This window comes from Engystomops pustulosus, chromosome 1 (genome assembly GCF_040894005.1).
Source record: "Engystomops pustulosus chromosome 1, aEngPut4.maternal, whole genome shotgun sequence".
NCBI lineage: Eukaryota > Metazoa > Chordata > Amphibia > Anura > Leptodactylidae > Engystomops > Engystomops pustulosus.
Window position 1 is genome coordinate 19,060,502 of NC_092411.1, and position 14,288 is coordinate 19,074,789.

The following is a 14,288-nucleotide window of genomic DNA, read 5'->3' on the forward strand; positions in this document are numbered from 1 at the left end:
TTAAGGTCAGGCCCATACTAGATAATCTTAGTGCCAAGTTTGCCCAGGCATATACCCCCGCCAAACATGTGAGCATAGACGAGTCCCTGGTACAATGCAAATTCAATTCTGACCAATCACAATCCTTGTAATATAAACAATGTAATCTCTAGGGGGGAAAGGAAATGCACATTTGTTATAGCCTTTCTAGGAACGAGAGGACAACTAGGAGGGAGAGGATCCACACTGACAACTAGGAGGGAGAGGATCCACACTGACAACTAGGAGGGAGAGGATCCACACTGACAACTAGGAGGGAGAGGATCCACACTGACAACTAGGAGGGAGAGGATCCACACTGACAACTAGGAGGGAGAGGATCCACACTGACAACTAGGAGGGAGAGGATCCACACTGACAACTAGGAGTGAGAGGATCCGCGCTGACAACTAGGAGTGAGAGGATCCACACTGACAACTAGGAGTGAGAGGATCCACACTGACAACTAGGAGGGAGAGGATCCACGCTGACAACTAGGAGTGAGAGGATCCACGCTGACAACTAGGAGTGAGAGGATCCACGCTGACAACTAGGAGGGAGAGGATCCACACTGACAACTAGGAGTGAGAGGATCCACACTGACAACTAGGAGGGAGAGGATCCACACTGACAACTAGGAGGGAGAGGATCCACACTGACAACTAGGAGTGAGAGGATCCACACTGACAACTAGGAGGGAGAGGATCCACACTGACAACTAGGAGGGAGAGGATCCACACTGACAACTAGGAGGGAGAGGATCCGCACTGACAACTAGGAGGGAGAGGATCCGCACTGACAACTAGGAGTGAGAGGATCCACACTGACAACTAGGAGGGAGAGGATCCACACTGACAACTAGGAGGGAGAGGATCCACACTGACAACTAGGAGGGAGAGGATCCACACTGACAACTAGGAGTGAGAGGATCCACACTGACAACTAGGAGGGAGAGGATCCACACTGACAACTAGGAGGGAGAGGATCCGCACTGACAACTAGGAGGGAGAGGATCCACACTGACAACTAGGAGGGAGAGGATCCACACTGACAACTAGGAGGGAGAGGATCCGCACTGACAACTAGGAGGGAGAGGATCCACACTGACAACTAGGAGGGAGAGGATCCACACTGACAACTAGGAGTGAGAGGATCCACACTGACAACTAGGAGGGAGAGGATCCACACTGACAACTAGGAGGGAGAGGATCCACACTGACAACTAGGAGTGAGAGGATCCACACTGACAACTAGGAGGGAGAGGATCCACACTGACAACTAGGACTGAGAGGATCCACACTGACAACTAGGAGTGAGAGGATCCACACTGACAACTAGGAGTGAGAGGATCCACACTGACAACTAGGAGTGAGAGGATCCACACTGACAACTAGGAGGGAGAGGATCCACGCTGACAACTAGGAGTGAGAGGATCCACGCTGACAACTAGGAGTGAGAGGATCCACGCTGACATCTAGGACTGAGAGGATCCACGCTGACATCTAGGACTGAGAGGATCCATTTAGAGATAAGTCACTCGGGGACAGCAATGATGGAGAGAGAGGGATAGGTCACCATGATGAGAGAGGCGCCACCTACAGTCGGTGATGTGTGCGGTGACCTGTATATAGTATCAGGACAGTCTCACTATTACTCGTCTGGGTCGTATTCTTTGTAATCTGCTAATGTGATACCAAGTATTAAATATATAAATACAGGATTTTGGCCTATTTTTTGGGGGGGTCTGTGTATGTTTCTATTGAAGCACGTTCTTTTTTTCTGGGGGGTATGGTATGGTGATACATGCGTGTCCGTGCATTCCGCACTTTTATGGCGGACATATTCTGGCTGAGATTCGTTAAAGGAAACCTACCATAATAGAACTACCTAAAGAGATCTTTATTCAGGGGAGGGAAGGCATATAGCAGAGCTGAGAGTGTCATTGGGGAAGATTTATCAAGCTGTCTAAAAGTCAGAATATTCCTATCACAGCTCCTTTTAAAATATTCATGAGCACTGGTGAAATGAAAGCTGAGCTATAATTGGTTGCCCTGGGCAACTAGGAATATTCTGACTTTTAGCTTGATAAATCTGCCCCATTGTGTGTAATATGCATCTCATGGATTTCATCATCTCTGATCTGTTTCATCTCTTTCTGGGTCAGATACTAGTGAATGCTCAGAAGGTAAATGAAAGTGTAGGTAAACCCTATACCCTTATAATCTAAGCACATTGTGAGCTCACAGGAACTCACAGCACAGGAGGACTCATGAAGTGTCTGCTCAGAGAGTCCCCGCTCACAGCACAGAGGGATCATGAAGTGTCTGCTCAGAGAGTCCCCGCTCACAGCACAGAGGGATCATGTAGTGTCTGCTCAGAGAGTCCACGCTCACAGCACAGAGGGATCATGAAGTGTCTGTTCAAGAGTCCACGCTCACAGCACAGAGGGATCATGAAGTGTCTGCTCAGAGAGTCCCCCCTCACACTCTGGAGTCTTACACCGACCATCACTGAGTGATAGGAGCTAAAACACCAATAACACTGAGTAACATTGTACAGTAAGGGGTTAAACATGATCTTTATTGTGTAAACATTGAGATGTGAGAACTTTATTTCATGGGAAATCTCTTACTACCCAAAACCTTGTGGGCTCAGGGACCCGGTTTTGCCATCCAGCATTTAGTTTGCTAAATCCTAATGGGCTAAAGGAGCGGCTCCCTCTATCCACCAGGACCTGCTATTCCTGATGGGGAAAATCCTAAACCCTCAATGTAGAGACTGATCTACACCCCACATTACATCCATGTCACCCTGCACCCCCACATAACATCCATGTCCCTCTTCACCCCTCTCCCTGACTCCCCACCTTCTCCTCTCCCTGACTCTCCACCTTCTCCTCTCCCTGACTCCCCACCTTCTCCTCTCCCTGACTCTCCACCTTCTCCTCTCCCTGACTCCCCACCTTCTCCTCTCCCTGACTCTCCACCTTCTCCTCTCCCTGCTCCCCACCTTCTCCTCTCCCTGACTCTCCACCTTCTCCTCTCCCTGCTCTCCACCTTCTCCTCTCCCTGACTCCCCACCTCCTCCTCTCCCTGACTCCCCACCTTCTCCTCTCCCTGACTCCCCACCTTCTCCTCTCCCTGCTCCCCACCTCCTCCTCTCCGTGCTCCCCACCTTCTCCTCTCCCTGTACCCCACCTTCTCCTCTCCCTGCTCTCCACCTTCTCCTATACCTGCTGCCCACCTTCTCCTCTCCCTGACTCCCCACCTTCTCCTCTCCCTGACTCTCCACCTTCTCCTCTCCCTGACTCTCCACCTTCTCCGCTCCCTGACTCTCCACCTTCTCCTCTCCCTGAATCTCCACCTTCTCCTCTCCCTGCTCCCCACCTTCTCTTCTCCCTGACTCCCCACCTTCTCCTCTCCCTGACTCCCCACCTTCTCCTCTCCCTGACTCTCCACCTTCTCCTCTCCCTGACTCTCCACCTTCTCCTCTCCCTGACTCCCCACCTTCTCCTCTCCCTGACTCTCCACCTTCTCCTCTCCCTGACTCTCCACCTTCTCCTCTCCCTGACTCCCCACCTTCTCCTCTCCCTGCACCCCACCTCCTCCTCTCCCTGCTCCCCACCTCCTCCTCCTCTCCATGCTCCCCACCTCCTCCTCTCCCTGCTCCCCACCTCCTCCTCTCCCTGCTCCCCACCTCCTCCTCTCCTTGCATCCCACCTCATCCTCTCCCTGTACCCCACCTTCTCCTCTCCCTGCTCCCCACCTCCTCCTCTCCCTGCTCCCCACCTTCTCCTCTCCCTGCTCCCCACCTCCTCCTCCTCTCCCTGCTCCCCACCTCCTCCTCTCCCTGCTCCCCACCTCCTCCTCTCCCTGCTCCCCACCTCCTCCTCTCCCTGCACCCCACCTCCTCCTCTCCCTGCTCCCCACCTTCTCCTCTCCCTGCATCCCACCTCATCCTCTCCCAGCTCCCCACCTTCTCCTCCTCTCCCTGCTCCCCACCTCCTCCTCTCCTTGCTCCCTCCTCCTCCTCTCCCTGCACCCCACCTCCTCCTCTCCCTGCTCCCCACCTTCTCCTCCTCTCCCTGCTCCCCACCTTCTCCTCTCCCTGCACTCCACCTCCTCCTCTCCCTGCTCCCCACCTTCTCCTCCTCTCCCTGCTCCCCACCTTCTCCTCTCCCTGCACTCCACCTCCTCCTCTCCCTGCTCCCCACCTCCTCCTCTCCCTGCACCCCACCTCCTCCTCTCCCTGCACCCCACCTCCTCCTCTCCCTGCTCCCCACCTCCTCCTCTCCCAGCATCCCACCTCCTCCTCTCCCTGCTCCCCACCTTCTCCTCCTCTCCCTGCTCCCCACCTTCTCCTCCTCTCCCTGCTCCCCACCTCCTCCTCTCCTTGCTCCCCACCTCCTCCTCTCCCTGCACCCCACCTTCTCCTCCTCTCCCTGCACCCCACCTCCTCCTCTCCCTGCTCCCCACCTCCTCCTCTCCCTGCACCCCACCTCTTCCTTTCCCTGCTCCCCACCTTCTCCTCCTCTCCCTGCTCCCCACCTCCTCCTCTCCCTGCTCCCCACCTCCTCCTCCTCTCCCTGCTCCCCACCTCCTCCTCTCCCTGCTCCCCACCTCCTCCTCTCCCTGCACCCCACCTCCTCCTCTCCCTGCTCCCCACTTTCTCCTCTCCCTGCATCCCACCTCATCCTCTCCCAGCTCCCCACCTTCTCCTCCTCTCCCTGCTCCCCACCTTCTCCTCTCCCTGTACCCCACCTTCTCCTCTCCCTGTACACCACCTTCTCCTCTCCCTGTACCCCACCTCCTCCTCTCCCTGCACCCCACCTCCTTCTCTCCCTGCTCCCCACCTCCTCCTCCTCTCCATGCTCCCCATCTCCTCCTCTCCCTGCTCCCCACCTCCTCCTCACCCTGCTCCCCACCTCCTCCTCTCCCTGCTCCCCACCTTCTCCTCTCCCTGCATCCCACCTCATCCTCTCCCTGTACCCCACCTTCTCCTCTCCCTGTACCCCACCTCCTCCTCTCCCTGTACCCCACCTCCTCCTCTCCCTGCTCCCCACCTCCTCCTCTCCCTGCTCCCCACCTCCTCCTCCTCTCCCTGCTTCCCACCTCCTCCTCTCCCTGCTCCCCACCTCCTCCTCTCCCTGCTCCCCACCTCCTCCTCTCCCTGCTCCCCACCTCCTCCTCTCCCTGCACCCCACCTCCTCCTCTCCCTGCTCCCCACCTTCTCCTCTCCCTGCATCCCACCACATCCTCTCCCATCTCCCCACCTTCTCCTCCTCTCCCTGCTCCCCACCTCCTCCTCTCCATGCTCCCTCCTCCTCCTCTCCCTGCACCCCACCTCCTCCTCTCCCTGCTCCCCACCTTCTCCTCCACTCCCTGCTCCCCACCTTCTCCTCTCCCTGCACTCCACCTCCTCCTCTCCCTGCTCCCCACCTTCTCCTCCTCTCCATGCTCCCCACCTTCTCCTCCTCTCCATGCTCCGCACCTTCTCCTCTCCCTGCTCCCCACATCCTCCTCTCCTTGCTCCCACCTCCTCCTCTCCCTGCACCCCACCTCCTCCTCTCCCTGCTCCCCACCTCCTCCTCTCCCTGCACCCCACCTCCTCCTCTCCCTGCTCCCCACCTTCTCCTCCTCTCCCTGCTCCCCACCTTCTCCTCCTCTCCCTGCTCCCCACCTCCTCCTCTCCTTGCTCCCTCCTCCTCCTCTCCCTGCACCCCACCTCCTCCTCTCCCTGCTCCCCACCTCCTCCTCTCCATGCACCCCACCTCCTCCTCTCCCTGCACTCCACCTCCTTCTCTCCCTGCTCCCCACCTTCTCCTCCTCTCCCTGCTCCCCACCTTCTCCTCTCCATGCACTCCACCTCCTCCTCTCCCTGCTCCCCACCTTCTCCTCCTCTCCATGCTCCCCACCTTCTCCTCCTCTCCATGCTCCCCACCTTCTCCTCTCCCTGCTCCCCACCTCCTCCTCTCCTTGCTCCCACCTCCTCCTCTCCCTGCTCCCCACCTCCTCCTCTCCCAGCATCCCACCTCCTCCTCTCCCTGCTCCCCACCTTCTCCTCCTCTCCCTGCTCCCCACCTTCTCCTCCTCTCCCTGCTCCCCACCTCCTCCTCTCCTTGCTCCCCACCTCCTCCTCTCCCTGCACCCCACCTCCTCCTCTCCCTGCTCCCCACCTTCTCCTCCTCTCCCTGCACCCCACCTCCTCCTCTCCCTGCTCCCCACCTCCTCCTCTCCCTGCACCCCACCTCCTCCTCTCCCTGCTCCCCACCTTCTCCTCCTCTCCCTGCTCCCCACCTCCTCCTCTCCCTGCTCCCCACCTCCTCCTCTCCCTGCTCCCCACCTTCTCCTCTCCCTGCATCCCACCTCATCCTCTCCCTGTACCCCACCTTCTCCTCTCCCTGTACCCCACCTTCTCCTCTCCCTGTACCCCACCTTCTCCTCTCCCTGTACCCCACCTTTTCCTCTCCCTGCTCCCCACCTTCTCCTCCTCTCCCTGCTCCCCACCTCCTCCTCTCCCTGCTCCCCACCTCCTCCTCTCCCTGCACCCCACCTCCTCCTCTCCCTGCTCCCCACCTTCTCCTCTCCCTGCATCCCACCTCATCCTCTCCCAGCTCCCCACCTTCTCCTCCTCTCCCTGCTCCCCACCTCCTCCTCTCCATGCTCCCTCCTCCTCCTCTCCCTGCACCCCACCTCCTCCTCTCCCTGCTCCCCACCTTCTCCTCCACTCCCTGCTCCCCACCTTCTCCTCTCCCTGCACTCCACCTCCTCCTCTCCCTGCTCCCCACCTTCTCCTCCTCTCCCTGCTCCCCACCTTCTCCTCTCCCTGCACTCCACCTCCTCCTCTCCCTGCTCCCCACCTCCTCCTCTCCCTGCACCCCACCTCCTCCTCTCCCTGCATCCCACCTCCTCCTCTCCCTGCTCCCCACCTCCTCCTCTCCCTGCATCCCACCTCCTCCTCTCCCTGCTCCCCACCTTCTCCTCCTCTCCCTGCTCCCCACCTTCTCCTCCTCTCCCTGCTCCCCACCTCCTCCTCTCCTTGCTCCCTCCTCCTCCTCTCCCTGCACCCCACCTCCTCCTCTCCCTGCTCCCCACCTCCTCCTCTCCCTGCACCCCACCTCCTCCTCTCCCTGCACTCCACCTCCTTCTCTCCCTGCTCCCCACCTTCTCCTCCTCTCCCTGCTCCCCACCTTCTCCTCTCCCTGCACTCCACCTCCTCCTCTCCCTGCTCCCCACCTTCTCCTCCTCTCCATGCTCCCCACCTTCTCCTCCTCTCCCTGCTCCCCACCTCCTCCTCTCCATGCTCCCTCCTCCTCCTCTCCCTGCACCCCACCTCCTCCTCTCCCTGCTCCCCACCTTCTCCTCCACTCCCTGCTCCCCACCTTCTCCTCTCCCTGCACTCCACCTCCTCCTCTCCCTGCTCCCCACCTTCTCCTCCTCTCCCTGCTCCCCACCTTCTCCTCTCCCTGCACTCCACCTCCTCCTCTCCCTGCTCCCCACCTCCTCCTCTCCCTGCACCCCACCTCCTCCTCTCCCTGCATCCCACCTCCTCCTCTCCCTGCTCCCCACCTCCTCCTCTCCCTGCACCCCACCTCCTCCTCTCCCTGCTCCCCACCTTCTCCTCCTCTCCCTGCTCCCCACCTTCTCCTCCTCTCCCTGCTCCCCACCTCCTCCTCTCCTTGCTCCCTCCTCCTCCTCTCCCTGCACCCCACCTCCTCCTCTCCCTGCTCCCCACCTCCTCCTCTCCCTGCACCCCACCTCCTCCTCTCCCTGCACTCCACCTCCTTCTCTCCCTGCTCCCCACCTTCTCCTCCTCTCCCTGCTCCCCACCTTCTCCTCTCCCTGCACTCCACCTCCTCCTCTCCCTGCTCCCCACCTTCTCCTCCTCTCCATGCTCCCCACCTTCTCCTCCTCTCCATGCTCCCCACCTTCTCCTCTCCCTGCTCCCCACCTCCTCCTCTCCTTGCTCCCACCTCCTCCTCTCCCTGCACCCCACCTCCTCCTCTCCCTGCTCCCCACCTCCTCCTCTCCCTGCACCCCACCTCCTCCTCTCCCTGCTCCCCACCTTCTCCTCTCCCTGCTCCCCACCTCCTCCTCTCCTTGCTCCCACCTCCTCCTCTCCCTGCACCCCACCTCCTCCTCTCCCTGCACCCCACCTCCTCCTCTCCCTGCTCCCCACCTCCTCCTCTCCCTGCTCCCACCTCCTCCTCTCCCTGCTCCCCACCTTCTCCTCTCCCTGCACTCCACCTCCTCCTCTCCCTGCTCCCCACCTTCTCCTCCTCTCCATGCTCGCCACCTTCTCCTCCTCTCCCTGCTCCCCACCTTCTCCTCTCCCTGCACTCCACCTTCTCCTCCTTTCCATGCTCCCCACCTTCTCCTCTCCCTGCTCCCCACCTCCTCCTCTCCCTGCACCCCACCTCCCCCTCTCCCTGCCCCCTACCTCCTCCTCTCCCTGCACTCCACCTTCTCCTCTCCCTGCACTCCACCTTCTCCTCTCCCTGCTGCCCACCTTCTCCTCTCCCTGCTCCCCACCTTCTCCTCCTTTCCATGCTCCCCACCTTCTCCTCTCCCTGCTCCCCACCTCCTCCTCTCCCTGCACCCCACCTCCTCCTCTCCCTGCCCCCTACCTCCTCCTCTCCCTGCACTCCACCTTCTCCTCTCCCTGCACTCCACCTTCTCCTCTCCCTGCTGCCCACCTTCTCCTCTCCCTGCTCCCCACCTCCTCCTCTCCCTGCACCCCACCTCCTCCTCTCCCTGCTCCCCACCTCCTCCTCTCCCTGCTCCCCACCTCCTCCTCTCCCTGCTCCCCACCTTCTCCTCTCCCTGCTCCCCACCTCCTTCTCTCCCTGCACCCCACCTCCTTCTCTCCCTGCACTCCACCTCCTCCTCTCCCTGCTCCCCACCTTCTCCTCTCCCTGCTCCCCACCTCCTCCTCTCCCTGCACCCCACCTCCTCCTCTCCCTGCTCAGCACCTTCTCCTCCTCTCCATGCTCCCCACCTTCTCCTCTCCCTGCTCCCCACCTCATCCTCCTCTCCCTGCTCCCCACCTCCTCCTCCTCTCCCTGCTCCCCACCTCCTCCTCTCCCTGCACTCCACCTCCTCCTCTGCCTCCATTGCTCCTCTATTCGTCAGGGCTGCAGCTTCTACCAGGGATCTCCATGGTTTCTGTGTAACTCTAGAGTTGCTCCTCCCACACAAGTCACATGGCGATGACGTCATCAAAGGTCCTTTACACCACAAGGAAATATCATGTACAGTAACTTCTCAGAGCAGACACTTTCCTGTGAATATACAATGTGCAGCAGATCAACACAATCCAGTCCCTGCCCTATCTATAGACCACAACCAGTGCAGAGCATAGAGACCTCACAACCTCCAGCCTGACAGCAGAGCTGGGGCTGCACTGCTGTCTCCAGGACCTGGCAATAAAGGAAGCATTTCATTGGTTGGCTGGTCTGTTTGACTGACAGATATTTCTCACAGAATAAGAATTCTGTCTCACAGAATAGTATTTTGTAGTACAGAAGTAGAATTCTGTCGCACATAATGCCATTTTGTAGTACAAAAGTAGAATTCTGTTGCACAGAATGGCATTTTGTAGCACAGAAGTAGAATTCTGTCGCACAGAATGGCATTTTGTAGTACAGAAGTAGAATTCTGTCGCACAGAATAGTATTTTGTAGTACAGAAGTAGAATTCTGTCGCACAGAATAGTATTTTGTAGTACAGGAGTAGAATTCTGTCGCACAGAATAGTATTTTGTAGTACAGAAGTAGAATTCTGTCGCACATAATTCCATTTTGTAGTACAAAAGTAGAATTCTGTGGCAGAGAATGGTATTTTGTAGTACAGAAGTAGAAATCTGTCGCACCGAATAGTATTTTGTTGTACAGAAGTAGAATTCTGTCGCACAGAATGGCATTTTGTAGTACAGAAGTAGAATTCTGTCGCACAGAATAGTATTATGTAGTATAGAAGTAGAATTCTGTCTCACAGAATAGTATTTTGTAGTACAGAAGTAGAATTCTGTCGCACAGAATAGTATTTTGTAGTACAGAAGTAGAATTCTGTCGCACAGAATAGTATTTTGTAGTACAGAAGTAAAATTCTGTCGCACAGAATAGTATTTTGTAGTACAGAAGTAGAATTCTGTTGCACAGAATAGTATTTTGTAGTACAGAAGTAGAATTCTGTTGCACAGAATGGAATTTTGTAGTACAGAAGTAGAATTCTGTTGCACAGAATGTTTTTTGTAGTACAAAAGTAGAATTCTGTCGCACAGAATAGTATTTTGTAGTACAGAAGAAGAATTCTGTTGCACAGAATGTTTTTTGTAGCACAAAAGTAGAATTCAGTCGCACAGAATAGCATTTTGTAGTACAGAAGTAGAATTCTGTCGCACAGAATAGTATTTTGTAGTACAGAAGTAGAATTCTGTCACACAGAATAGTATTTTGTAGTGCAGAAGAAGAATTTTGTCAAACAGAATGGCATTTTGTAGTACAGAAGTAGAATTCTGTCGCACAGAATAGTATTTTGTAGTACAGAAGTAGAATTCTGTCGCACAGAATAGTATTTTGTAGTACAGGAGTAGAATTCTGTCGCACAGAATAGTATTTTGTAGTACAGAAGTAGAATTCTGTCGCACAGAATAGTATTTTGTAGTACAGAAGTAGAATTCTGTCGCACAGAATAGTATTTTGTAGTACAGAAGTAGAATTCTGTTGCACAGAATAGTATTTTGTAGTACAGAAGTAGAATTTTTGTAGTACAGAAGTAGAATTCTGTCGCACATAATTCCATTTTGTAGTACAGAAGTAGAATTCTGTTGCACAGAATAGTATTTTGTAGTACAGAAGTAGAATTCTGTTGCACAGAATGGAATTTTGTAGTACAGAAGTAGAATTCTGTTGCACAGAATGTTTTTTGTAGTACAAAAGTAGAATTCTGTCGCACAGAATAGTATTTTGTAGTACAGAAGAAGAATTCTGTTGCACAGAATGTTTTTTGTAGCACAAAAGTAGAATTCAGTCGCACAGAATAGCATTTTGTAGTACAGAAGTAGAATTCTGTCGCACAGAATAGTATTTTGTAGTACAGAAGTAGAATTCTGTCACACAGAATAGTATTTTGTAGTGCAGAAGAAGAATTTTGTCAAACAGAATGGCATTTTGTAGTACAGAAGTAGAATTATGTCACACAGAATAGTATTTTGTAGTACAGAAGTAAAATTCTGTCACACAGAATGGCACTTTGTAGTACAGAAGTAGAATTTTGTTGCACAGAATGGCATTTTGTAGTACAGAAGTAGAATTCTGTCGCACAGAATGGCATTTTGTAGTACAGAAGTAGAATTCTGTCGCACAGAATAGTATTTTGTAGTACAGAAGTAGAATTCTGTCGCACAGAATAGTATTTTGTAGTACAGGAGTAGAATTCTGTCGCACAGAATAGTATTTTGTAGTACAGAAGTAGAATTCTGTCGCACATAATTCCATTTTGTAGTACAAAAGTAGAATTCTGTGGCAGAGAATGGTATTTTGTAGTACAGAAGTAGAAATCTGTCGCACCGAATAGTATTTTGTTGTACAGAAGTAGAATTCTGTCGCACAGAATGGCATTTTGTAGTACAGAAGTAGAATTCTGTCGCACAGAATAGTATTTTGTAGTACAGAAGTAGAATTTTGTTGCACAGAATAGTATTTTGTAGTACAGAAGTAGAATTCTGTCGCACAGAATAGTATTTTGTAGTACAGAAGAAGAATTCTGTTGCACAGAATGTTTTTTGTAGTACAAAAGTAGAATTCTGTCGCACAGAATAGCATTTTGTAGTACAGAAGTAGAATTCTGTCGCACAGAATAGTATTTTGTAGTACAGAAGTAGAATTCTGTCACACAGAATAGTATTTTGTAGTGCAGAAGAAGAATTTTGTCAAACAGAATGGCATTTTGTAGTACAGAAGTAGAATTATGTCACACAGAATAGTATTTTGTAGTACAGAAGTAAAATTCTGTCACACAGAATGGCACTTTGTAGTACAGAAGTAGAATTTTGTCGCACAGAATGGTATTTTGTAGTACAGAAGTAGAATTTTGTCGCACAGAATGGTATTTTGTAGTACAGAAGTAGAATTCTGTTACACAAAATGATATTTTGTATCACAGAAATAGTTTTTGTTGTACACAAAAAGAGTTTTGTCTCACAGAATGGCATTTTGTAGTACAGAAATGTAATTTTGAAAAGACTCTTATACAAAAGTCATTTTGTTAAAAAAAATTATTCTGTGCCACAAAATAAAAAATCTGTGTCACAAGACAAGTTTTGTGTCTACAAAATTTAATTCTGTGTCACAAAAAATTATTCTGTAAACACAAAATCGTTTTTTTGTTCACATAATCTATTATGTAAGCACAAAATAAATTTGATGTTCACTAAAAGTAGATGTGTAGTTTTGTGCAAGTGTAATGTATTTTGTCTACAAGCAGAATATTTTGTGAACACAAAATTATTCTGTGCTTACAAAATGGATTCTGTGTCACAAAATGCACTGTGAACAAACGGCGCCCCATACATGTAAGTGCTTGATATTGCAACACAATTTGAATCCTAAATCACATTCTCTGTCCATATCTAGCCGACATTTTTTTTCCTTTCTGTCGCATGAAAGCCGGCATTAAATACCTGTCATAGCGGCGCAAATCCCCAAAAGGTCGGAAAATCCAACTAAAGTGCAACCACGGACCCTTAGTAAATAAGCCCCTTTATTTCATAACTTTGGAGTATCTTTATGTAAAAGGTTTTATGCAAACATAATAGGACATTGCTGTGGGTGTTCATCTTGTGGATTTAAGTTTTGCACAATTAAATGCCGATAAATCCAAGGATATAGACAACATGATTCCGTCTGCCGTACTGGATTATTACCTGCCGGATCCTGTCGTGTCTGCTGTATGGAGCATCTATATACTATAAATACATAATAGAGAGGCTGCAGGTATGTGTGCATTACTGTCAATCAACATTATCCCCAAATCGATGAAGATTATAGGTCAGCGTTTCGGGGGCTGATGTAAAAAGGTCACTATAATAACACACATCTTCGATCTATAATGGAGTGAAGACATGAAGGTCGATATTCCCATGACAGCCCCTAAACTGGATTGACGTGGGACTGAGAAGAATGAAAATATATTTTTCTTTTAGATGCATTTGATCTTATTTTAATATTTTTATGTAATGGCGGCCAACCCCGTTAAAGTAAATCTACCAGCTAGGATGATGGATTGTAAATCCAGCACACTGACATACTGGTGTGTGCCCCTTCTGGCAGGATCTACTCTTCATTAAGCTTCCTATGCCCTTGTTTTCAAGAAAAAATACTTTAATATTATGCAAATTAGCCTGAGGGGCTCCAGGCTCCATTAACATCTTTGGAACCTGGAGCCCCTCTGGCTCATTTTGCATTTTTTTTTGTAAAGGCCGGGGCATAAGAAGCTAAAAGAAGAGCTGATCCTGCCAGAGGGAGCACACACCAGTATATCAGTGTGCTTGGTGTACAATCATTCATCCTGGTGGTAGATTTCCTTTAACGCTTCTTTAGTAGCTGAAACTTTGTTGCAATGTTATCCAGTCTAGACAATACTTTGAGAGATGAATATCTGCAGCGCTGATCTGTCAAAAATGAGGTCAGACGACTTCTCTCTGCCAACCCAATTTCAACCTCTACAATCAGGAGGTGAAGCAGACAGTTAGATGGCACACGTCCTCTTGTATCTGTGGCTTGCGATGTTCCCATAATCGCTGCTGATTATGGGAGCTCCTCTTCTGTCACATTGCCGCTGGGTGTGCATGGGGACGGAGGATAAAAGGAATTACTATTCTTAATCCGGAGCGAACTTCAATGGTTTAGAACAAAACTGAACTGCTGTGCCTGCGGCTCGGATTAATTCATGACATCCTCAAATGAACTTTGCTCCTGGGCCCTAATTCTTCAATATTCCATTAAAGTCATCATATAAGAGCCGATTTGGCTATAACCTTGGACAGAACTTGGACGCTTGGCTAACATGGCAGTCAGAAAATAATTATTGCTTGAACTCTGAGTGATCAGTCATGGCACAGTCTCGATGTCTAGTCAATACAGGTGTAGCTTAGGGCTCATGGTGCAAAAGATGTGACTCAATGGAAATTATTTACTACATCCCTGAGGCAGTGAAGAGGTTAATGCATATATTGATTCAGGAGCACCATACAATATCAGGAGGGGGGGG